Genomic DNA, 25,993 nt, shown 5'->3' with positions numbered 1-25,993 from the left:
GTAGGAGTTAGTAGAAAACCTGAGCAATAGGCCAAACAGTTTGTAATTAATATTGGAAAAAAAGAAGAAAATGGGTCACATAGGGAGTGGCACTATTAGGAGGTATGGCTTTGTTGGAGTAGGTGTGGCCTTACAGGAGGACGTGTGTCAAAGTATGTTGACTTTGAGGTCTCCTATGAACAAATTATGCCCAGTGTGGAACACAGTTCACTTCCTGTTGCCTATAGATCCAGATGTAGGAACATCAGCTCCTTCTCCAGCACCATGTCTGCCTGCACACTGTCATGTTCCTCCATGGACTAAACCTCTGAAATTGTAAGCTAGCTCCAATAAAATGTCTTCCTTTGGTCATGGTGTGTCTCTTCACAGCAACAGAAACCCTGACTAATACGGAAGCACACAGTATAAAAGAGAATAGAATATGGTTAGACCTTCCCAAATTACACTCATTGAAGGTATGATTAGGGAAATGGACAAATTTTAGATGAGGTGGTAATATTCATAATGGACAATATTGGGCATAGAGTTTATATCTCAAATATATTTTGAAAACAAATCAAATACTTTTAATGGGCAAATGCCTTGAAGAAATATTTCAAAATTAAAAGAAAAATACATGAATGACTAATAAGTGATGAAAATAGGTTCTGAGTCACTAGCCATAGAGTAGTATAAATTAAAACTACAAGGAAATAGCTTGATAGGCCCAAATCCAGAAGATTAATGACATTAAATGTAGGGGATTATCTGAGAAAAATGTAACTGTGAGACAGTCTTGTGGGAGTATAAAATGGAGTAGGCGATCTGTTAAGACATGACATTCCTATATAGTTTCTCATAGAATTAAACACATTCATTCTATGACCCAGAAATTATCTGAACAGAAATGAATACACACTCACAGACACACATGCATATGTCATCACAAAAGGACTTCTTCAAAAATGCTTATAGCAGCTCTATTCATAACATCTAAAACTTGAAAACAAACCCTATATCTTGCAAAATGATAATTAAGTGTGGCACATTTGCCAAATTCAATGCTACCAAACAGCAAAATAAAAACACGTAACTACTGCTATACTCAACAGCACAGATGAAACTAAGAGAATGTCACAGATGAAACTAAGAGAATGCCACAGCAAATGATGAATTTCCAAGTAAATAAAGCAGACATTGTGCCATTGCATGGAGCTGCAGTTCAAGGACAGGGCAAATGAATCCCACCATAGAAATGAGACAGTAGTGGCCTATTGCAGCCGGGTGAGTGGGTCTGACCACGGTGTCTTTATTACAGAATGATCTCCTTGTTTGTCACACTTATGCATATTGATAGCAGAATGGAATATAATCCAACTATATATTTTTTGTAAACATTACCATTTTTTAAAAAGTTGGAATACTGTCATGTTGTCTTTTAGTATCAATTTTTATTTTTCAACCCTAACTATGTTATGACATATAAATCCTTTAAGATGCATAAAAACACATTAGGTCTATGTAAAACTTGATTAAGAATTATTAATTTTTAAGCATTTTTCTTACATGTATAATTCCTGTAACTAAAGACAGATTTAGCCCACATTTAAGAACATATTTAGGTGACAGATAAGACAGGATTATAGATCCTTTTAAATTGATGCATATTCTAAAATTTAGGGCCTAGGTCAAGCAGGTCCTCCATGGGGCACATTTCTTACCATGCAATGTACAAGACTGTACCAAATGCTGCATATAATTAATGCCAATAAGTGTAAAGAGATGAGACATGTATGACATTATTTTTAAAAATGTACTAACATAAAAATTAATAGTGTGGGAAGGTGTATCAGTAACATTTAAGGAAGCCATAAAATTTAGCCATTTATTTTTAGGATATTGAGGAAGGAGAAATCTACTTCTCTCCAATACTCAGCCAACATGATACTGCTGGAATCAGTGAGACACTCAGGTGTCAGAATGTAACTGCTAATGCTTGGAAAGAGGTGTAAATATCAGTAAGAATTAGGAGGTAGGAAGTAGTCCCTCTGTAGTAAATGGCTAGAGAGACAGTTATCTTAAAACCTGTGATCTTATTTCTCATTTATTATGCTAAGTACAATGGAGTCTCCAACAAATATGTGATTAAGTCTCTGGTTGATATAAGTGGTTTTTTTTAATCTGTTTTCTTAGTTCCTTAGAGTGGTCCATGTTAATTGCCAACTTAACTAGTCAATGTTTTGTTCTAATCATGAAAGACATTTGTTATAAACGTTGGCTGTGGTGAATACCTTTCCTATCCTTGGGCAGGCTATAATTTATTAAAGCAAATAATATAGGGATGGGGAGCCTGAATATAGTGCTGAGTCAGTAGTGACCCTCAATTAAACAGGTGATGTTTGCCGGGATTCAGGATAACAGCAATACCAGCCCAATTAACTGTCCAATCATCAGGCAAACAGCTGTTACACAGATGAGGCAGTCATGTGGCCCTCCTGCTCATGTTTTCTCATTTTGTTTTTAATTTTGAGTCATTTAAAAAGACAGTAACTCACGGAATGGGGAACCAGTTTTCAGTGATAGAAATTTGATTTATGGTTACTCCTAATGGGACTGAGAGAGGGGAGCCAGGGGTGTGACCCCACTGGGATGTTGGGGAAGTTCATGCCATTTAACTGAGTTTTGTTGCTGGTACATACATGTTCACTGTGGGAAGGTCTATGGGGCTCTGCGGAAATGTGCACATCTTGCAGAATACATGCTGTATTTCAGAACATTTTTACCATAAGTATAAATTCTTTCAGGAAAGATATGGAGTTTCCATAGCATTGTACAAAACTGAAGATTTAATGATAATGTCTAAGTATCCCCATATTTTTTCTTAAAAATTTTCTCTACTAAATCTGTCTTCCCTTCAAATATACCAAGACCTTATTTAAAGTTTCATTTATGTGTGTGTACATGTGCATGTGTGTGTGTGTGTGTGTGTGTGTGTGTGATACAGAGAGACAAAGGGGTTAATATAAAAAGAGGCAAGAAAACATAAGCTTTGTAGTTTCCATATGATTTTGAAATGTTTATGGTACTTACCCAAAGGATTATTCTTCCTCAGTTGGGCGGCAGATTTCTTGAGTCACCAAACCAAAGATATCAACGTGGTTCAAGCCTGAAGGAGAACAAACAAGAGATGTACTATGTCATAAAACATTCTTTAAATGTCAAGTCTTTACTTTGGTATATTCACCTATATAAGTATAACAAAATAAGTCATTCACTAAAATACTCATGCAAAAAAAATAACAACCCTCTTGTTTTTTTGATATGGCTAGAGCCAAGAAATTACAAAAACTGTGGCGTGACTGGCTTATCCTGATGCTGTTTTTTCACATACACATTTGTAATACCATTTTCCCCCAGCCAGTTTCTCTGCAAGTGGTCCAGAGTTGTAGCAATGCAAAGCAAAGCTCTTCCTCATGGAAATTAGGTAAACAAGTAAATGTAATAAACATCTCAGGTGGATGCATTAACAAAGGAGGACAGAGGCTATGAGATTAGAAGGCAGAAGAGGCTACTTGAATATACCAGGGGAACTGGATCATTTTCTGGAACAGGTGAGATGTCAGCTGCAATAGGAATGAGTGGGTGGGAATAGCAGTTCAGGTACATGGGACAAAATAGTTACAGCCTTTGAATGTACGGACATAAAGGAGGGGGACAGCTTAGTTTAGTTCAGGTTGATAGAATATGTTTTAGAGGTATTGGAGCCCAGAAGACACTTTTCATACAAGACGCTGAATCTTTTTTATATTACAGATGCATTGGTAACAATGTGACTGGCATCCCGCAGTGAATAAGAAGGGTATGATCCATGCCTCTATCTTCATTGGGACTGACTGACACAATGGATTATAATGACAAGGGGTAGTTGTATCTGAAGTATCAGTAGTGGAAGAATGAATTTGATCCAATGGAGGGAAGGAGGGAGGGAGGGAGGGAGAAGGAGATGGAGAGTGAGAGAGGAGGGGGAGAGGGAGAGGGTGAGGGAGAGGGAGAGAGGGGGGAGGGAGGAAGGGAGGGAGGGAGGGAGGGAAAGGGAGACAGAGAGGGAGAGGGAGAGAGAGGGAGAGAGAGAGAGAGAGAGAGAGAGAGGGAGGGAGGGAGGGAGGGAGGGAGGGAGGGAGGGAGAAGGAGATGGAGAGTGAGAGAGGAGGGGGAGAGGGAGAGGGTGAGGGAGAGGGAGAGAGGGGGGGAGGGAGGGAGGGAGGGAGGGAGGGAAAGGGAGACAGAGAGGGAGAGGGAGAGAGAGGGAGAGAGAGAGAGAGAGAAGAGAGAGAGAGAGAGGGAGAGAGGGAGGGAGGGAGGGAGGGAGGGAGGGAGGGAAAGGGAGAGGGAGACGGAGAGGGAGAGGGAGAAAGTAGCAGGGGACTACTCAGGCAAACATCTGAGGAGATCAGAACAGATGACAGTCAGGAGCATGTAAATAGGAGGAACAGGGACAGACTTACTTATGGGCTGGAGGAGAAGGCACCAGGGAGAGGGAATGATCTTCAGGAGAGCCTGACATTAGGAAAATCAAGCTTTGTGTTTCAGGAGAAAACATGTGTCCAGAGACTGGAATGATATGAAATTCAAGCAGAGTCAGCTGTGGAAAAGGATTCTTTTTCTTGCCTTGGCTAGAGTCAAGTTAATCACAAAACCTATGTACCATAGAGCTTGCATGACAACTCAGGTTTTTTTTGGTATGGAAATACTAGTAACAAAAATGTGTCCAAATCTGTATTTCCGTGCTGAATAGATGTTAAAGAGTTCTGAAGTTACCCTAGATGGAGATGCACTATGCCATGCTGGGCACTTACTCCTATGAATGGCTCTTTTGAATGTTCTCACTGCACTAGTGACAATAAAATGGATCAGGTAACAAATAGCAGAAAATTATAGAAGATAGACATTGCATGTTAATGTGTGGCCAATAACTTCTTAAGGTGTTATTGAGTTTATCCAGGCTATCAAAATTGTGGCTTCTGAATATCAAGTGACTTAAAATCATCACTTGAATTACCTCTTATCTTGCAAAAAGGTATTTTTAGCTTTTAGCAATTTGATTTTTCTTGAGGATATATACAAGTAATTTAAAGAAACTCGTTGGGACAATTTGTACCTATGCAGTTTCATAGAGAGTTGTAACTAAATGGATTATGGCCATGGATTTTCCATTTAGAATGTTCATAGATTTTTTTTCTATATTTTGTTTTTTTTCCCAATGAGTATGCTTAAATACACATTTGGGGTGCCTCAGGAGAAGAAGTGTAGTACAGCCAGAGGAGTTCTGACTGAATTTCTGAAGTACTACAGACCTTGGGACATATATTATATCTGAAGATCAGAGGGAAAAAGTCTATGATGAAAATAGAGTAGAAAAAGATGCTTATTTCTGTCAGCACTACAAAGGAGGGAGAGTCACTGATTAAGCTCACTGCCAACTTCATCAATGAGGAAAGTCCTTTAGCAAGCAGTCAAGACCCTCATTTTCACCATGCTCAGTGTAGGCCTGTGAGGTTGGCCCTGCCAGTGTGTGTCTATGATCAAATACCAAGAGAATTCAAGGGTCAACTAGGCAAGAATTCTTTAGCAGTGCACCTAAGCACCTATGCTCCATCACACAATGAATATATGTCTCCCTGTCCCCTGTCTCCTTCAGGGGACAAGGAAAAGAAGAGGAAGAGGGGAAAACTAACCCAAAGCCAAATTGACATTTGTCTGTGGCTTCTCTGGAAATTGTCTCAAATCTGCAGGGTGAGTCTTTCCATTAAGAATTTATTCTAGACCAATAGCTATTGACAGGAGATATTAGAATATTAATTCCTCTTCTCAAGCTAATATCAAAAACCATATTGCTACCTTTCAACCAGCATGTCCTACTTTCAGCTCAGCTGAAATATGTTAATCACTTTTGCTAACGGTAGGCCTCACATAGGGGCAAAGATACTTGTAAATTGACTTAGTAGCACTAGAATAATGTAATAGAGATTGTTAACAGGATGAAAATGTAGCGATTTCACATTAGAACATTCTTCCCTTTGCACAGACAGCTGGCTTGTTTGGACATGTAGATGTCACAGGTCTCGGTGTGACACAGCAAATTACTTCACTGGGGAGCAAATGGAGAACAATAAGTAGGAAATGTGGCCTGCTAATCTGATGTTGTTAATTCAAGGACCTTTGTAAGGAAGGCTGTCCTCTGAGAACATAGCTGCTTCAATAACCAAGAGCAATCCAACACTGTGAGCACTAGCCAAGACTTCTCTGCACATTGGGTCTATACCTAGGACAGTTGGAAGCTAAGATACAAATGTAAGCTTCAGAGGGCAAGTCGTCTACCACATCAAATTGGCTCTCAAGTATTCTCACCTCACCAGCCCTCTTGTAACTGTTCTTAATTGTACAAAGTCAGGGATTTCATTATATTTCCACACATGCACATAATAAATATTTTTCCCTGTTTTTCACGCCCCTCCCTCTCCCTTTACTCTTCTCCATCCTAGGAAATCCTCTTCTATACTCATGTCCCACCACCCACTTTACTTCATTTATGAAACATGTGGTTCTTTGTGTTTTGTGATTGGCGTACTTGATTCTACTCATGTCTGGGTTGAAACAACTGACTACATTGTGATCAATTCAATTCCTCACACTGGCTTTCCAGTTGTGGGTTATACGATATATTTTGAAGGAGGAGACAGGTCTCTGTTGCTTTCTCAGGCATAATAGACTCTCCTCCTCCACATTTTACCCTTTCATTTCATCTTCAGTAGCATGGATGTTTCAGTTTTACAGTCATTAGTACCCTAGAGAAAAAAGGGTAAGATGGCCCCTCCATCTAGGGAAAGCCTCATTCTCTCCAGCTCATAGTCAATGAATCCATTTCACAAACTCAACCCTGTCCTGCAGACTCTAGTGGCACTTCAAGGTTCTGCATGATGATTAAAATCTCATCTTGTCCTCTGAAGTTGAATCATGTACAGTTTCATAAATGATAATGAGTATTTACTTATATTTGCTGAGGTAGTAGAAGGTGCTGTTCATAAACTAATATTAGCATAGTGCCAGAATTAACAGAGCTAAACCATAATTCTGCCAGGATAACTGCCTGCAACACAATGCTTGAGTGCTCAGCTGTGTTCCTGCTATATAACTTCTTATGAAAATCATCAGAATTCCTGATATCTGAGAAGGAACACAAGGTTAGTATTGCTGTTTTCAATTTTTCAAGCTTAGATGAATTGATATATTTATGCCATTATCATTAGATTTTATATTTGATCATCATTTGGATTTGTTGTACAATTGCTGTACTATTGGTATGGTAGATAGTGAGTTGTTTCTGCTAAGGTATTTCTTATTCCTTTTCTTGCTGAGTAGAAATAGATGGAAGTATGTCTGTTCCTAAGGGAGGCACAGCCCAAAATCTGAGGTTCATCACCTAAAGAATGGCGGCAGGCACAAAAGGTTTAATGAATGGGACACTTAATAAAAGAATTGTTGGCTGTTGTCAGATACTTTTAGATCTTGGATCCAAAAGAGAGGCTTAGGGATATTAGATACCCCAGGAAGAGATGTCAATAGCAACCAGCCTCTTGATAATCTTAGCAAGGATCAGTTTCAATTGTATCTCAGAGAACCCAAATTTGTTTCAGTTTCAGCTCTTACCTAGTTATCATGAAGAACATTATCATCTTTGCTACTAACCCATTTTTTTGCCCATTCATTTTTTTTCTCTAAGTGCAAATTGCATTTCCTATTTGTCCTCAAAGCAATGTAGCATTTCTTTATGCTTTTTAGGCATGATATTTAGTGTGTCTGTGACATTTTTATTTAGTAGTCAGTATTAATAAATCTTCACCAAAGTAACAGCATTACTGTGATTTTGTTGAAAATGTATTGCTTATGGTACTTTGAAGAAGCATGAATGTTCAGCCACAAAGAAACACAATCAAAAGGAGGAAACATGGTTATTGATAGCATCTAATTCATCTTGCAACTGGTGAAATTAATATAGTTAACAGACTGTTAAATTTTTCAAAGTGCCATTATTTTCAGCTTATGAACAATGTAGTACTTTAAAAAATCACCTAGGCAAGAGTCACTATAATTCAGCAACACATCCCCCAATATAGTTATGTTGCTGTTTACAAAACACACAGAATTTACTTTTGTTTGTTTCTGACATACTATGGAAACTCCTCTGTGCTTCTATTCTGATGTCTGAACTGAACTTCTCTTGTTTGTGCTTATACCTATGTCCACGAATAGCTTCAATAAGAATAGATATATTGTGCATAAAACTTAAGTCCAAATGGATCAAAGACCTTAACATAAATCCAGCCACAACAAACCACTTGGAAGAGAAAGTGGGAGGTATCCTTGAACGAATTGGTATGTGTGAATGCTTCCTGAACATAACACCAGTAGCATTGACACTAAAATTCACAATTAATAAATGGGACCTCCTGAAACTGAGCCGCTTCTGTAAGGCAAACGACACAGTCAACAAGACAAAGAGGGAGCCCAAAGAATGGGAAAACATATTCAATAACCCCACATCTGACAGAAGACAGATCTCAAAAATTTACAAAGTACTCAAGAAGCAAGTCTCCAAAATACCAAAGGATCCAATTAAAAAGTGGGGGAACAAAACTAAATAGAGAATTCTCACTAGAGGAGTCTAAAATGGCTGAGAGACACTTGAGAAAGTGCTCAACATCCCCAGCCATCAGGGAAATGCAAATCAAAACAACTCTTGAGATACCATCTTACTCCTGTCAAAATGGCTAAAATCAAAAACACCAATGACAGCTTATGCTGGAGAGGATGTGGAAAAAGAGGAACACTTATCCACTGCTGATTGGAGTGTCAACTGGTACAGTCACTTTGGAAATCAGTATGGAGATTCCTCAGGAAAATGGAAATCAGTCTCCCACAAGATCCAGCAATTCCACTCTTATGCATATACCCAAAACATGCACATTCATCCAACAAGGACTTCTGTTCCACTATATTTCTAGCAGCATTATTTGTAATAGCCAGAACCTGGAAGCAACCTAGATGTCTCTCAACTGATGAGTGGATAGAGAAAATGTGGTACATTTACACAATGGAGTACTATGCAGCAGAAAAAAAAACTATGGAATCTTGAATTTGTATGCAAATAGATGGCACTAGAAGAAACCATCCTGAGTGCGATAACCCAGTCACAAAAGACAACCATAGTATGTACTCACTCATATATGGATTTTAGACATTGATCAGGGTAGTGTCAGCCTACAATCTCAACTATCAGAGAGTCTGGGAAACAGAACCGTTATCCAGTGATGGATGGAAGCATAGGCAGACAGCCACAGCTAAACACTGAAGTGAATTCCTGGAACCCAGTGACATAGAGGGAGGACTTACGAATAAAAGGAACAAGACTGGGCTGGTTTAACCCTCAGAAAGAGCTGACCTGAACAAGGGGGAGCACTTGGATCCCAGACTGATGGCTAGGAGGCCAGCATGTGACTGATCCAGACCCCCTGCTTGTGTGTGTCAGTAAGGAGGCCTAGGCAATCCATGGTGCCTTGGGTAGTAGATCAGTTATTTATCCCTGGCATACAAATGGACTTTGGGTGCCCATCCAACAATGAGGGATGCTCTCTCAGTCTGGACTATTGGGGGGAGGGCCTAGGTCCTGCCCTGAATGAAATGATAGACTCTGGAGATCCCCCATGGAGGGCCTCACACTCCCTAGGGAATGGAATGGGGATTGGTTGGGGGCTTGGGAGATGGTGGGGGGGGCCGGGGAGGAGGGGAGGGAGAGGGAGTTGGGATTGTCATGTGAAGCAAGCTTGTTTCCAATTTAAATTAAAAAATCTTAAAAAAAAAGAATGGATGTGTTGGCTTCTTATGGTACATATTGTCTTACTATCAAAATGTGTTGTTGTTATGTCTTATGTGTCATATATTTTATTTCCCAAAGGCTATTTTCTATCAAATTAAACTGGGCTTGTACTTCCAATCATCAAAATAATCAGGTAATAATATTAAAAACAATAAAATATAGTTTCATACACAATAGAATGAGATAGCAATTCTAAAATTGGTTTTTATATGTATTTCCATAATTTAAATGCAACTATCTCCAACAATGTCTGCTACATTATAAGACCTAAAGACATTGAGCTTTTCCTATCTCTTTCACTTCCTTTTCATAGCAGTTTGGGTTGTGACAACGCTTGGTATATGTCCCCAGCCTTCAGACACATTTTTAACTTACCAAGTATAGAAGATTAGATTGGGTTTTAAAAATAAGGAAAAATATTAGAAAAGGCATTGACAAAAATACTGAAAATAATTTCAGTGTATCAGCTAAATTGACTAAAGAAAATTAAAATTTTATTGCATTTCACAAAACTACAGGACTGTATGGAAAATTATGGTGTTAGTATATGGTATATTATGATCTTCAACTATTTTACACACTCTAGTCTCTAGCTTAGCATTTTTAGAAAAGACACTTTCTCCTTGTGCATATATGTATGTTTGTGTGGGTAAGTTTAATTAAAACTCACTGCCTTGTTATTTTTACTGATGAATTTAAGTATGTACTTTGTCAACAATCAAGAACTTAAAATGACTCTGCTTTACAACATTTGACCAAGTGTGCTCGCTTCAAAACATCTTCAACAACAACACAAAATATAATAGTTTTATCCCAACACGACAAATTAATATTGAGGAAGTCCTCATTTGGCCATCTAAATTTGTCAGTAGTATCCCAATTCAGTTATTAATTAAACAGATATGGATCATGATATCAAAGCAATCTTCCTTTAAGACATCACTAAGCTAAGCAAAGAAAAGATTATATGGGGATGTTAAATATTGTAAAAAATTAGCAAAAAAACCCTCTGGAAACTATAGAAGAAAAACATTTCAACCTGCCATGGCCTTTGGAAGTATTTAAGAGCTCTGATGGAAATAAAGAAAGGAAAGGAAAGAAAAAGCCAAGGAAGAACTGGGTAAATACTGTCTGAAACCTCTGCTCTCGCAGCCTTGTTACGTATTGTCCATGTAATGAATATTTCAGTTGCATCTCAAGTTCCTTATATTTTCAAAGGCAGTCAAAAAGAAGCATTTTACATCTGCTAAAGACTTCTGATTGGCACGCACACTGAAAGATTGCTTCACATTTGAAAGGAGAATGTTCCTCAGGAGCCGTAGCCATGAAATATTTATTACACCTTCTTTCATAGAGACCAATGAGCTGACGTTGTGACATAAAGCTTATTACTAATACCAACTAAATTACACATCTAGTGTTAAATATCATTCTTAGGAGATGGATGAGGTCTTGTTTGTTATGGATGATCAGAAAGAATAATGCAAGTTTCATTTTGCAGCATTCTTGTAAAATATATGCTTGAGCTTTACAGCACAGAGGACATAGAACTCAATAGAGATTCCTTAAAGACAATGTGAGATGAGTTTCTTTCTGGACTTGCGTTCTTTTAATTTCAGAATTACATTTTTGCAGTACCCACCCCTGTTTGTGGGAGCCTTTTGGAAATAAGAATGCTGTAGCTCTGCTTTTTAAGCATACTTTTATTAAGCGGGGCAAAGACTCAAGTGTTTCCAAATATTGTTCAAATCTCTAAAGCCAGCTGAACAAATAAACATTATGTGATCTGTAGCCCAAAAGTCTGCAAATGGTTCCTTGGGATGTAAAAAATAACTATGGTTCCTTCTAAGTAATTCTTGGAGCCAATGATCAGCAGTTTTGTTTAAGTTCTGGGACCCCTGAGCCCCCATAAAAATAACTTTGAAATATTATATTATGTGTGAAAATTTTACACACATGCACATTTATAATCAGCAGACAGACCCTCTGCCCTTCTTCAACCTGATAATCAACCGTAGGACCTACTCAAACATGAAAAAAATGAAAGATTCAGAACCCTAAAGCTCATAATCTTAGTGCCATTTAGAACCATGTGTCTTTCTGAAATCATCAATTACTGCAAATCTCTTGGTTATATTTCCATGGAAGTGTCTGTTTCTCATTATCAACGTCTAAAGAAATTTGATACAGTTGTGTAACACTTGGCAAAGGAGTTTTAAGAAAAGAATGCATCCCACAGTTTTCAGCTTGTCTTTTCTTTCAAAAGTGGTAACTACTGTCTGAATTTCCTACTTGGGAAAAGCCAAATGGGATGGCGAGATAAAAAAGAACAAAAATAAGACCTAAGTAAATGAAGCAAAGGCCCTGTGCCTGAATCAGTCATAGATGCTGACTTTTAAACAATGATTACAGTTACCACACAGTAGGGTAACATGAACAGGGAGACTGTTTACTTTTTATAGTCACCTTTTGCAGTGATATATTCACCTGTCACTACAACCTTTCTCTTGGAAGATGGCATTGAGTATTTTTTAATCAAGCTTGCCAAACACAATGGTGTAGGGGCTGGTGAGTTTGTTCAACTGGAAAAGTACTCATGAGAAAAGTAGGCATGAGTAGCAGAGTTCAGATCCCAGGCACACACATAATTGCCTGTCTCATTGACATCTATCTGCAACCCCAGGGCTTACAGAGACAGATGGAGCCCTGAAGGTTATAGGCTGACCAGGCCTTCCTAATCTATGAGATCCAGCACTGGTGAGCTCAAGGATTGAGGTAGAGTGTAATCAAGAGAGAGACCTAAGTTGACCTCTAGCCTCCATAGGCTCTTACATGCATACACCCACATGAATATGTGTATTCACAGGCACACCATGCACACACACACACACACACATGCACACACACACACAATCAAGAGAATGTGGTGGTGTCAGCAATATCTGAGATTTACAATGTTCACAACTATAATAATAGTCATTAGCAACTGCTTTCCGTAAACTAGATGAAAACTTGTGGAGGACAAGCCCGAGGTACATTTTTGTTAGTGGATTTAGTCAGATTCCACGGCTCCATGTGATCTTTTCTCTGAAGTGAAGATGAGAAAGAGTGTGGAGAAAAATCTGTGAGGAAGAAATTCATTGTGTCTCATTCCAACAGGTATGATTCTCCTCTCCCCAGTTTGTGTAGGTCAGTTAATTTATAATTTATTCAGATATTACACAAACCGTGTTCAGACAAGGCTAGATCCGATCAATTAAGACAGAACTGTGCTTTGGCAATTCCAGCTTTTAAAAAGCATTATAGTTAAAATACACAGTGAATGCATGCTGGGATAATTGCTTGTCAAAGTACATTGGTACCACGGAGTAGCCTTAAAATAGCAGGAAATACAACTGAGCACTGCAAAGGAAACCACTATTTCACTTTTTCAAATAAAACATATTGCACCTCTGAGCTCACAATGGGGTATTTGCTGAGAGCCTGTAATTAACTCATAATGATGAGAGGCGCAGTGATAAACATTTCCTTAGCCAAGCACTCACTTGTTTTCATAATTTCCTATGCCTTCACTGTGTCCTTGTCAGGGTTTTTAGTTAGCTTGTCACTATGAATCAGGAAAATCATGGAGAAAAGGGCAACTAGTTTTTGTGGAAGGGGACCATTTGTTTTAATTTTACATGAAGGACTTGATAGAAGCAATTGCTTTATTAGATAGCTCACAAGGCACTAGCGAAACGAGGAGTGGGAGGTGGGGGCTTTAACACAGTCATATAGTGATTTCACTTTGGAAGCTCAGAACCAACCAAATCAAAGTGACTCTCAAGTCTAGTCACCTCTCACAGCTGTTTTCTGAGTCATCTCCTGGCCTGCACACAGCTGTTGGATTAATCTCCCTGAATACCTCTCCATCATGTCTCTATCCTCCAAACTCTGCAAGAACTGCCCAATACCAACAGAACAAAGTCCACATTCCTCATCAGGCATTAAGCCCTCTACAATCTGCTTCCAATTTTCTTTTCTTGCCTCATTTCCCACTGTTCCATTATAACGCAGCAGCCCCTGTGAATTCCCCGCTCCAGTCTGCTCCTTCTCCTTTGGAAGGATTTAGGCTTGCCTTCCTCTTTTCCTGTGATTTTCTTCTTTCAGTCCCCCATCACAAGTCTCTAGGTACTGGTTTGGATGGGAACATACTGTCCGGTGTGACGACTTGGTCTGGATCATGTTTTTCCTCTGCTGGAAACTGTAAACTGCATGTGAGCAGGAGTTGACCCTCTTCTTCCTTTCGTGTCCTGCCATTTTTTTTAGCACAGTATCCTATATTTAGATGGCACTTTATGAACAATCACAGGGCAGTCATACTGCCACACCCAGAGTAATAGCCCAGCATTCAGTTTGCCTCACCAGTATCATTTAGAAATAACTATGACACGAGTTCCAGATTATTTCTCCCTTGTTTCTCTATAACCTCCCAAGAGTGGCAGTATGACAGAGGACAAAGTAAATTAATCACACAATATATTTGAACTGATTCTGCAATTTATAAATGTAGACACAGCATGCTTTGTAATCAACTGAAGACTATCAGTGCACACAAACGGTAACTATACATGTGAAACCACATTAGAAAGGCTGCATCAGCCCAGGGCACCATGCTACCAAATCCCTTGCTTGGCTTGCTCCAATGACCTGACTTGGCCTCTCTGACTGCAACTGCCTAACGACAGTCTTTGCTCCTGCAACAGTTCTTACTTTACTCCTCTCCCCCTGTAGACAGTAATGTTTTTGTGCTGGAAGCCCAACGTGGCCCTGATTTCTGGCATCGCCAGTGGCTGTCCAGTTACATGTGAGGAAAGTCTGCATTTTTTCTCTGACTGCTATGACGCTGTCCCCTCCAGCTCTCCAGCCACTCTACCCTTCTTTTTCTTTGTGTCAGCTATGCCTTTTCATTTACTTTCTCTCCCAACCTTCAAGTTTTTGTCTGACTAGTTCCTAAGATCATTTTAGAGTATTTCTCTTCAGTAATATCTTCTCTTTCTAAACTTCCAAATATAATTCAGTGACCCCCTTTCTCTGCCATAATTCTCTATCATCCGAATTTCTCACAGGCACTGGTGATATTTAGAATAAGCTTATTTACTTAGTTTATTCCTTGCCCGTGTTTATGTCTCTCCACCAGAAAAGAAGAGGGCCTGTAAATACATGTCAATGAGTACTTCAGTTTGAAATACCCATCCAATAAAGGACAACTTGATGCTGCCTCCTACTCTTCCCAGATGCTGATGATCTCACAGACACCAAATTTGTCATTTACTGATGAGCACTGACTTTCTCTAGTATGTTCAGAGCAGTGGTCCTAGATTCAAGATGAATTTAACAGGTAACAAAGCACCTGTCAGTCCATGAGGAGCAGCTGACTGCAGACTATTGATAAAAGTATGACCACAGAACTGTATCACACTGCTAAGTCATCATAGAATGACACGCAAATTCGTGAAGCGTTCCATATTTTTAAAACCTACAAACTCATGGAAATTGAATAATGCTCAACTGCACCATCCCTGGGTCAAAGAGGAAATAAAAAAAGAAATTAAAGACTTCCTCGAACTCAATGAGAATGAAGACACAACATACCCAAACCTATGGGACACTTTGAAAGCAGTGCTACGGGGGAAGTTCATAGCACTAAGTGCTCACATGAAGAAACAGGAAAACAGTTATACCAGAGAATTAACATCACAGCTAAAAGCTCTAGAACACAAAGAAGCAAACTCCCCCAGGAGGAGTAGACGCCAGGAAATAATCAAATTGAGGGCTGAAATCAACAAAGTAGAAACCAGGAAAACAATACAAAGAATCAATGCAACGAAGAGTTGGTTCTTTGAGAAAATCAACAAGATAGACAAACCTTTGTCCAAACTTACCAAACAGCAGAGAATGAACACGCAAATTAACAAAATCAGAAATGAAAAGGGGGACATAACAACAGACTCTGAGGAAATCCAGAGAATCATTAGGTCATACTTTGAAAACCTGTACTCCACAAAATTCGAAAATTTAAAGGAAATGGATGACTTCCTGGACAGCTATCATTTGCCAAAACTAAATCAAGAACAGATAAGCAATTTAAATAGACCTATAACCCCTATGGAAATAGAAGCTGTCATCAAAAGTCTCCCAACCAAAAAAAGTCCAGGTCCAGATGGCCTCAGTGCAGAATTCTACCACAAATTCAAAGAACAGCTTATACCAATTCTTCTCAAAGTGTTCCACACAATAGAAGCAGAAGGGTCTTTGCCAAACTCTTTCTATGAGGCTTCAATAACCTTGATCCCCAAGCCACACAAAGATACAACCAAGAAAGAGAACTTCAGACCAATATCCCTCATGAACCTTGATGCAAAAATACTCAATAAAATACTGGCAAATCGGATCCAAGAACACATCAAAACAATCATTCACCACGATCAAGTAGGTTTCATCCCAGGGATGCAGGGATGGTTCAACATACGAAAATCCATCAACGTAATCCACCATATAAACAAGCTGAAAAACAAAAATCACATGATCATCTCACTAGATGCTGAAAAAGCCTTTGACAAAATCCAACATCCCTTCATGATAAAGGTCTTGGAGAGATCTGGGATAACAGGGACATACTTAAACATAATAAAAGCCATATACAGTAAACCAACAGCCAACATCAAACTAAATGGACAGAAACTCAACGCAATTCCTCTAAAATCAGGAACAAAACAAGGCTGTCCACTCTCTCCATACCTTTTCAACATGGTACTTGAAGTTCTAGCTATAGCCATACGACAACAAAGGGGGATCAAGGGGATACAAATTGGGAAGGAAGAAGTCAAACTTTCACTGTTTGCAGACGATATGATAGTTTATATCAGTGACCCAAAGAACTCTACCAGGGAACTCTTACAGCTGATTAACACCTTCAACAAAGTGGCAGGTTACAAGATCAACTCAAGAAAGTCAGTAGCCCTACTATATACAGATGATAAAAGGGCTGAAAGAGAAATCAGAGAAACATCACCCTTTACAATTGCCACAAACAACATAAAATACCTTGGGGTAACGCTAACCAAACAAGTGAAAGACCTGTATCATAAGAACTTTGAATCTTTAAAGAAAGAAATTAAAGAAGCCCTCAGAAAATGGAAAGATCTCCCATGCTCTTGGATAGGTAGGATCAATGTAGTAAAAATGGCAATCCTGCCAAAAGCAATCTACAGATTCAATGCTATCCCCATTAAAATCCCAGCACAATTCTTCACAGACCTTGAAAGAACAATAATCAATTTTGTATGGAAAAACAAAAGACCCAGGATAGCCAAAACAACCCTGTTCAACAAGGCAACGTCCGGAGGCATCACTATCCCTGACCTCAAGCTCTATTATAGAGCTATAGTCCTGAAAACAGCTTGGTATTGGCACAAAAATAGACAGGCAGACCAATGGAATCGAATTGAAAATCCGGGTATTAACCCACACACCTACGAACATCTGATCTTCGACAAAGAAGCTAAAAATATACAATGGAATAAAGAAAGCATCTTCAACAAATGGTGCTGGCATAATTGGAGACTGGCATGTAGAAAAATGCGGATCGATCCATGTTTATCGCCATGCACAAAACTTAAGTCCAAATGGATCAAAGACCTCAACATAAATCCAGCCACACTGAACCTCTTAGAAGAGAAAGTGGGTGGTACCCTTGAAAGAATTGGTACAGGAGACAGCTTCCTGAACATAACACCAGTAGCACAGACAGTGAGATCAACAATTAATAAATGGGACCTACTGAAACTGAGAAGCTTCTGTAAGGCAAAGGACACAGTCAGCAAGACAAAAAGGCAGCCCACAGAATGGGAAAAAATATTCACTAATCCCACATCTGACAGAGGGTTGATCTCCAAAATTTACAAAGAACTCAAGAAGCAAGTCTCCAAAACAGCAAAGGACCCAATTAAGAAGTGGGCTGCAGAACTAAATAGAGAGTTTTCAATAGAGGAGTCTAAAATGGCTGAGAGGCACTTGAGAAAGTGCTCAACATCCTTAGCCATCCGGGAAATGCAAATCAAAGCAACTCTGAGATACCATCTCACTCCTGTCAGAATGGCTAAAATCAAAAACACCAATGACAATTTATGCTGGAGAGGATGTGGTGAAAGGGGACACTCCTCCATTGCTGGTGGGAGTGCCAACTGGTTCAGCCACTTTGGAAAGCAGTATGGAGATTCCTCAGAAAAATGGGAATAAACCTACCACAAGACCCAGCAACTGCACTCTTAGGCATATATCCAAAAGATGCCCATTCATATAACAAAGATGTCTGTTCCACTATGTTCATAGCAGCTTTATTTGTAATAGCCAGAACTTGGAAGCAACCTAGATGTCCCTCACCCGAAGAATGGATAGAGAAAATGTGGTACATCTACACAATGGAGTACTATTCAGCAGAAAAAAATAATGGAATCATGAGATTCGCAGGCAAATGGATGACACTAGAAGAAACCATCCTGAGTGAGGTAACCCAGTCACAAAAAGAGAAACATGGCATGTACTCTCTCATATATGGATTTTAGACATAGATCTGGGGAGTGCCAGCCTACAATCCTATTGCCAGAGAGTCTGGGAAACAGAAACTTCATTTACTGGCTGGTTAAGTACCGAGCTGAACTCAAGAAAGCCAGTATCAGAGAGGGAGGACTGATGATCAAAGGGATTAAGACTGGGCTGGTTGAACCCCCAGAAACAGCTGACCAGACAAAGGTTAACTCTTGAATCCCAGGCATCAGCCTGGGAATCCAGCATGGGACTGATCAAGACCCCCTGAATCTGGGTGTCAGTGAGGAGGCCTAGGTAATCTATTGAGCCTTGGACAGCAGATCAGTACCCATCCCAAGTATACACACGGTCTCTGGACTCCCATAGAACAATGTGAGGTGCACTCTCACCCTGAACTCTTGGGGAAGGGTCTAGGCCCTGCCCTATATGAAATGACAGACTATGGACACCCCCATGGAGGGCCTCACCCTCCCTGGGGGAATGAGGGGATAATGGGGGGGGGATGGGGGGAGGGCACGGGAGGAGGGGAGGGAAAGGGAGAGGGACCTCGTACTGACTTGTGAAGCAACCTTGTTTCTTATCTAAATTTAAAATGGAATAATAAAAAAATATTAATGAAAAAAAAAAAAAGAAGTGTCCCTTGAGGGACCATAATGTCTTATCGATGGGCCACTTATAAATTCATTGGGAATAATTTAGCATTAATCACTAAGGTATCAAACATGAAGGAATGATAGGGTGGTAAATCTACTTCTATTGGCCAATGTTTCGGTGTGTTTTTTTTTAAAAGAAAAATCCATCAAAATACTACATAAAATCGAACAGAATTCGGTGCTTATATATTCATTTCCTGCCATATTTTTCTGTAGCCTGTCTATCGCAACAGAAGTAGATAAGCAACAAATTATTTCAGTTTCACAAAAAGAGAAACAAAAGTGGAAACATGATTTCTCTCCCTCTCTCCTCTTCCCTTGTTTTCTCACTTCCTTCTCAGAAGCCTTGGTATAAATTTACTAACATAACATGTGATTCACAAACCAACTATAGGCATAATCCAAAAGGAAAACTTAAATAATCTTGATTACAGGTGGCTGTGGTAGACCATGCCTTTAAATCCAGCACTTGGGAGGCAGAGGTAGAAGGATCTCCTGAGGCAATCTTGGTCTTCTATGGCTAGCCTGTTCTAAAAGCAAGTTCCAGAAAATCTAATGCTGTTACACAGAGAAAGCATGTCTCAAAAAACAAGCAAACAAACAAACAAAAAAAACCCAATCCAGAGACTAAGCCAAATCAAAACAACAGCAACAACAACAAAAAACCCAAAACAAAATATCAAATCTTGGTACCATGATTTTCACATGTCATGAAGAAAACCAATCTTAGGTTCAGACAGATCTTCCTCTCTACTGATTTCTGGTTTCAAGCACTTCTCATTCCTTTCCTTCAGTTTAAATTGAGGATTCAACTTTTCTGGGGAAGGTTCGTGTGACAGTGATACCAAATATGCTCCATGGTACTGAACAGGACACTCAATTTCTAAATGGTTTTATTAACAGTAATGCTTCAATCTTATTTGCTTTTAAATTAAGATTTGGAGAAGTTGCCATGTAGATAGATCTAGAGTGCTATATGCCAACTTTAAACTTGGCTGCTGACCACACTGTGTTCTTATACAGACATCATTTGCTAAATGTGTAATTACATGCAAAATTGAAAGTAAAACTATATAATAAAGGACTAGGAGTAAAACACATTGCACCAAATGTTCAAAGAATCAATAAAAATATTAAAACATTAAGACTAGTGTTACTATTGTCAAACTTTACAGAGACACAAGAAAGCTTGTCATGCTTTGTAACACCATGATGAGCTTCAAAATACTTTTTATCTTAATCTGCTTTTATTAACCAATTTTGCAAGCATTTTTAAAACTGAATTTAAAAGCACCATCTGCTTTTTGTGGGATTTCAGTTAGGTTCCTCAATCCCATGTCAAGTAGCTCACAACCTCCTATAACTACAGTCCCAGAGGGACCAATGTCTCTGGTTTCCACAGGCACCCACAGACATGAGCACAACTCCCTTAGACATATACACACATATAATTTTTAAAAACCCATCAACGTTGTAACACGAAGTTAAAACAGAATTCAGTACACACCTGTTTGTTTCCTTTCACAATTTTATGCATCAGCTTGTCTATCCCAACAAAACTGGGTAAAAGCACAGATTATTTCTGTTCTCTGGCAAAGTAGCAAAATTTGAAGATACAGCTTAAAAAGAAACTATTTTTGCCTATATTTAAATCAAATCTCTGTACCCATTGAAGTGTGCACGAATCTAACAGTGTTCCTTATATACAATCATCATTAGCTAACACTGATACAGGTCACCTTGTGACCTTAATACTTGGACTAACTTAAAAATTAGACAAACAGTATATAAATACACATCAGGGATTGATTGCTTGGACCCTGCTGACCTTAAATGACTTGAGAGGTTAAATGTGTTGGGAAAAAAATAATGAAACACCAGCAAGGGTCAGACAAAAGCAGGCAAAATCCTGTTACGTAGATTGGCTTGAAGACACACATGCCTATCAGGCCGTGGTTTTATGTACTGATTTATTTTCAACTCAATAGCATAGTAAAGTCGGCCATCATCATTTATTGCCAGTTGGAAGACGGAGGAAAGGAAACCGTGTCTGGGGATGGATTCTGCAGTAAGCACATTTACTGGTTCCTAAATTAAATGGCTTTTCTCCACCAATTTGCCTAGGCATGTGCACTAGCCCAGTGTTTTTCTCACTAATTTGGATTGCTCGAGGCCATGGAACTGTTGAGTGGTTCCATTCATGAATGGCAGATGATGCATGAAAAAGCTGGAATGTTCTGAGGAAACTGAGCTCTGAAGAGCTGAACTCTACCAGAGGGGTTTTGATAAAAACTTCCCTCCAGTCTACAAATCGTAGACATTGATTTGAAATAAATTGTGACTGATGATCAGTCGATGACAATTTCCATAATCATTATGCCGTCAGTAATTTATCAAGGTAATGGTATTTGTGTCCCTGATGTCACATTCATCCTGTATGGGGGGACTGAAGAACACGCTGTGATTTTTAAAAGGATTTATTAAGACTGGTTGTGCCATACTTCCAGCCATATAGCAATCAGTGGGATAGTTACAAGTGAAAAAAATATTTTAAAAATCCTGCTAGGTTTGTAATAAAATTCTTTTGACAAAAATCTTTTCTTTCATGAAGGCAGAAACCTATGCTTACAGCACTTTAATTAAATCAGACTTATCAAGATTGCTTGGTGTAGTTTGCCAATACACTTTGGAAACAGATATTAGAGCATGCTGGGCAAAGCAATCTGCCCAGGCACTCCCTCTTAACCCTCTTGGACCATTTCTTCCCAGTGCAAAGCCCTTCTCCTCTAGATTTCTGAGATTCCCTAGCAACCATGATTGTTTAGCATGCACATAGTCAACAGATGTACCTATATCCTGCATTTACTCACATTAGGTTTCAAAATTCCTGAACAATATTCCCTCCCATCTCAGAAAGAAAGCTAATGACATTAAACACTAAATGTCACAAGTGTCTCTTCACCAAAAGTGAAAGTGAGCTGAGAAAGTCAACGAGAGTGATATAATTAACAAAATTAGCAAATGTGTTTTCAGATTGCCATTATAAGATGAATTCCGATTAGATTGCAAATGTTATGGGATCATTTATATTTTCATAGAACATGGCTTAAACACATATAATCCAATGTCATTTCAAGAGTTTCATGAATAATTCTAGTTTGGCAACTTAGAATGCTCCAAAAAAGTTAGTATAAAGCAAGGAACTTTGAATTAGACACTAGAGTCTTCTTTACTGTGTTTATTGTGTAGAGACATCATCCAGTTAGGCAACCCCGCCTATGTCACATATCTAGGAATTGTCTAGCTAATGGTCAGTCAGTCAATAAGTTTGCCTGATAGTGAGTTTGTAAGGTTCTAATTGCTTAAAACTATGAAGGCAACTAACTGTCACTTGTTTTAGGAATTGTTCTTTCTTTATCACACTGAAGTAATTACCATAGCCATGTGGTAACTTTAATCTTTATGATAGCCTCTACAGTCTGGTTCTTTTTCCTGGAATTACTTAATAGTTTATCAGACATATTTATTTGTTATCTATTTACTTATTTTATATTTATTGTGCATTTGTCTGGGAGTATGCATGTGTGAATACATGGAGGTCAGTGGACAATTTGGAGAAGTTAGTTCTTTCCTACCCACATGTGGGGCCCAGGGATCAAACTCAGGATACCAGGGTTTATGGGTAGCTGCCCTTGCCTCCTGAGCCATTTTGTCCAGCTTTAACTATTTTTAAGCATACAGTTTGGTGACACTAAGGACTCCCATAGTGTTCTGAAATCATTGTTACTATCCCTGAATTCTTGACCTTTACAGCCATTTCCATTGTAACAGAGGTAAGTCTATGACATTTCTGTTCTCTAACAGGGGTAAGACTATGACAGTGACTTCATATAATTTTGAGATAATTAAATGAGATGATATGCCCAGTGTATAAGAAATGGTAGAGCATATACGTCAGTTCTTTTGGTTGATTTATGCCAATTGTATACATTATGTAAGTCTTTAAAAAAGAAAATGGTATATAGGTTCAAGTATTCACAGTGTGAACATCACAGAACAATTTTGGAGAGTCAGTTCTTTCCTTCCACTGTAGGACCCAGGGGTTGAACTCAGGTGGTGAGAAATCTTCTACAGCAAACAATCTGTTTTTTTACCCATTGATTCACTGTGTCAGTCACCTACTTTAAGAATAAACTACTGGAAAAATCACAACAGAATGCGCTTCATTTTAATAGAACATGGATAAACCTTCCAAGGTCATGCAATGGAAAGCTTGGTTACTGTATCACTAAATTTTATTTATGGATTCAATTCAATTCCTACTAACATTTTAATTACATTCTTCTTTTATACAGAAAAAAACCATAATCCTAAAATTCACAGGCAAGCACAAAGGATTCCAGGCAGCCAAAGCAATCTCAACAAAAAGAATGGTTTTGGCAGTAACACAATACCGTATTTTGGGCTATACTTGAGATCTATAGTAACAAAAACAGCATGGTTCTGTGCAAAAAGAAAAGCCCATCAACTGGACAGAATAGAAGACCTAGAAATAAACCCACATAGCTACAGCTACCTACATTTTGACAAAGATGCTCAAAACATACATTGGTGAAAAGATAGTGTTGGGAAAACTGGATATCTACAATGTGAAAGGATGAAACTGGACACCCATCTCTTACATTGTACAGAAACCAATTCAAAAATGGGTCAGAAAACCTTAATGCAATATCTGAACTTTTGAAGCTGCAGGAGGAGAATATTTTGAGATAGATACAGGCAAAATCTTTCTAAAATAAGGTTTCCCTGGCTCCAAAAAATTAAACACAGCTTCAACACAGGTGATTCCATGAGCTGAAAAGCCTCTGGATAGCAAAGGAAATGGTTAATTGAGTGAAGAGACAACCCCAAAAATGGGAGGAAATTTTTGCCAACTATGTATCTGGCAGAAGATTAATATTTAATACATCAAAAGAAATCAAGAACAAAATAATAAATACCCCAGTCAATAAAAAGATTAACTAATCAGACATTTTTAATAGATAAAGCCAGCCAAATATGTGAAAAATGTCCACCATCTGTAGTTATCAGAGAAATACATACCAAATTTCAGTGAGATTCTATGCCCTCCCAGTTAGAATGGCAGTCATTAAAAAACAACAGAAAACAATTAAATGCTGGTGATGATGTGTGGCAAAGGGGAGCTTCATATGGCTATAAAGAATGTAAATTGGTCCAACAATTACAGAAGTCAGTACAGAGTTCCTCACAACAAAACAAAGAAACAACAACAACAATAAAACACCAACTCTGAAAGCAGAACCATGGTTCAGTCCAGTTTTATTAGTTCTTGGTATTTACCAAGGGATACTAAGTCAGCAAGCCACAGAGATCTTGCACAGTCATGCTTACTATAGTACTTTTTGCAATAGTCACCTTATGTACTTAACTTAGCTATCCATTAGCAGCTGAATGGACCAAGAAAATATGGTATCTGCAGCAATGGAGTTTTATTCAGCCATAATGAAGAATGAAAGTATTCCATTTTGTGGATAATGGATGCAAGCACAGAGTATCATATTGTGCAAAATAAGCTAGTCTCAGAAAGACACACCCTCAAGCCAATCTGGTTGAGGATGTTTCTCAGTTGAGGTTCCCTCTTCCCAGGTAAGTCTCAGTTTGTGTCAAGCTTTGACAAAAATTAAGTAGCACATATACCAATGGAAAGTTTACAAAGGAAAAAAATAAAATGATGACCGTCCCTTATGGGTTATAGAACACACAAATATGTGTGGTGACATTGAAAGAATATGTGATAATGCAAATTAGAATAGAAAGTAAATTAGGTACAAGACTTTGAACTCATCAAGGAAGAATTGATAATGGAGTATTTTCTCTGAATTTGTCAAATGCTAATGGACTAGACATTGTTAATGCACTTATTGCCTGTATGTATTGTATATGCTTATTGAGTATAGTTTTTCTTAGTTACAAGATTTTTATTTTTAGACAAAAAGTGGTGATATCTTGTTTATACATATAAAGCCTGTCATATATCAGAGAATGGAGCTTGCCACTAACTAACCATAGAGATCTGGAGGTCTGTACAGACAGACAGGAAGTGAGATAGCTGGGTGGAAACAGGATATGATCAGGGAGGAAGAGGAACTTGTTCTCTGAGCTGTTGAGATATTAAGGAGGTAAGGAGTGGCTGTGGCTTGCTCATTCTCTCTGATCTCTAAGCATTTTCCTCTCTATATATATCTCTTGGGGTTTTACTATTTAAACCAACACAACTCCCTTTTACACACATGTGCTCCCCTCAGCTCTGAGGTGTGAGGGCCATTTGTACTGATGATAGAGCGTCAGGCTTTGCTATGTATTCTGCTTTGCTCTTTAGGAAATTATCATGGTCTCAATTACTGGAATTTAAAATAACCCTAACTATTGACTGTAAAAACCATGTGTGCTATAAAAAATGATGTGCACTACTAATGCTTCAATAGCTATCTCATTAGAACCTCACCCCAGGTAACAGAAAAGAAGTCCTGGGTTACCAAAACCAGAGCTCTGAGTTTGGCAGTAATCTCAACTGGCTGACTAGTGGCTGTAGAAGTCCTTTTATTTTAGTTTTAAATATCTCTTTAGCTTTATTTTATATGTATGACTGTTTGATTTTATATATGTATATCTCCTACCTATGAGGCTGTTGATCATGGGGGTCAGAAAAAGACATGTTCTGAAATACATGCAATTATGAGTCATGATGGGGTAATAGAAACAAACTCAGGTTCTCTGCAAGAAATTCAAGTCCTGTTCATGGCCGAGTAATCTCTCC

General features: G+C 38.6%; 1 protein-coding gene across 7 annotated transcripts in view; it reads right to left on the bottom strand.

Annotated features, from left to right (window-relative positions):
* Tenm3 (teneurin transmembrane protein 3) overlaps positions 1-25,993 on the bottom strand; it is a 1,762,555-nt gene that overhangs the window by 841,120 nt on the left and 895,442 nt on the right. For all 7 annotated transcript variants that reach the window (XM_040731875.1, XM_040731879.1, XM_040731877.1 and 4 more), the window contains exon 4: positions 3,070-3,145. The gene's annotated coding sequence lies outside the window, so the exon portion shown is untranslated. The remainder of the gene's footprint in view (positions 1-3,069; positions 3,146-25,993) is intronic.

The sequence above is a fragment of the Mesocricetus auratus genome, unplaced genomic scaffold (genome assembly GCF_017639785.1).
Source record: "Mesocricetus auratus isolate SY011 unplaced genomic scaffold, BCM_Maur_2.0 Super-Scaffold_100026, whole genome shotgun sequence".
NCBI lineage: Eukaryota > Metazoa > Chordata > Mammalia > Rodentia > Cricetidae > Mesocricetus > Mesocricetus auratus.
Note: the sequence above shows the minus strand (reverse complement) of the source record. Positions and strands in the feature narration are given on the sequence as shown.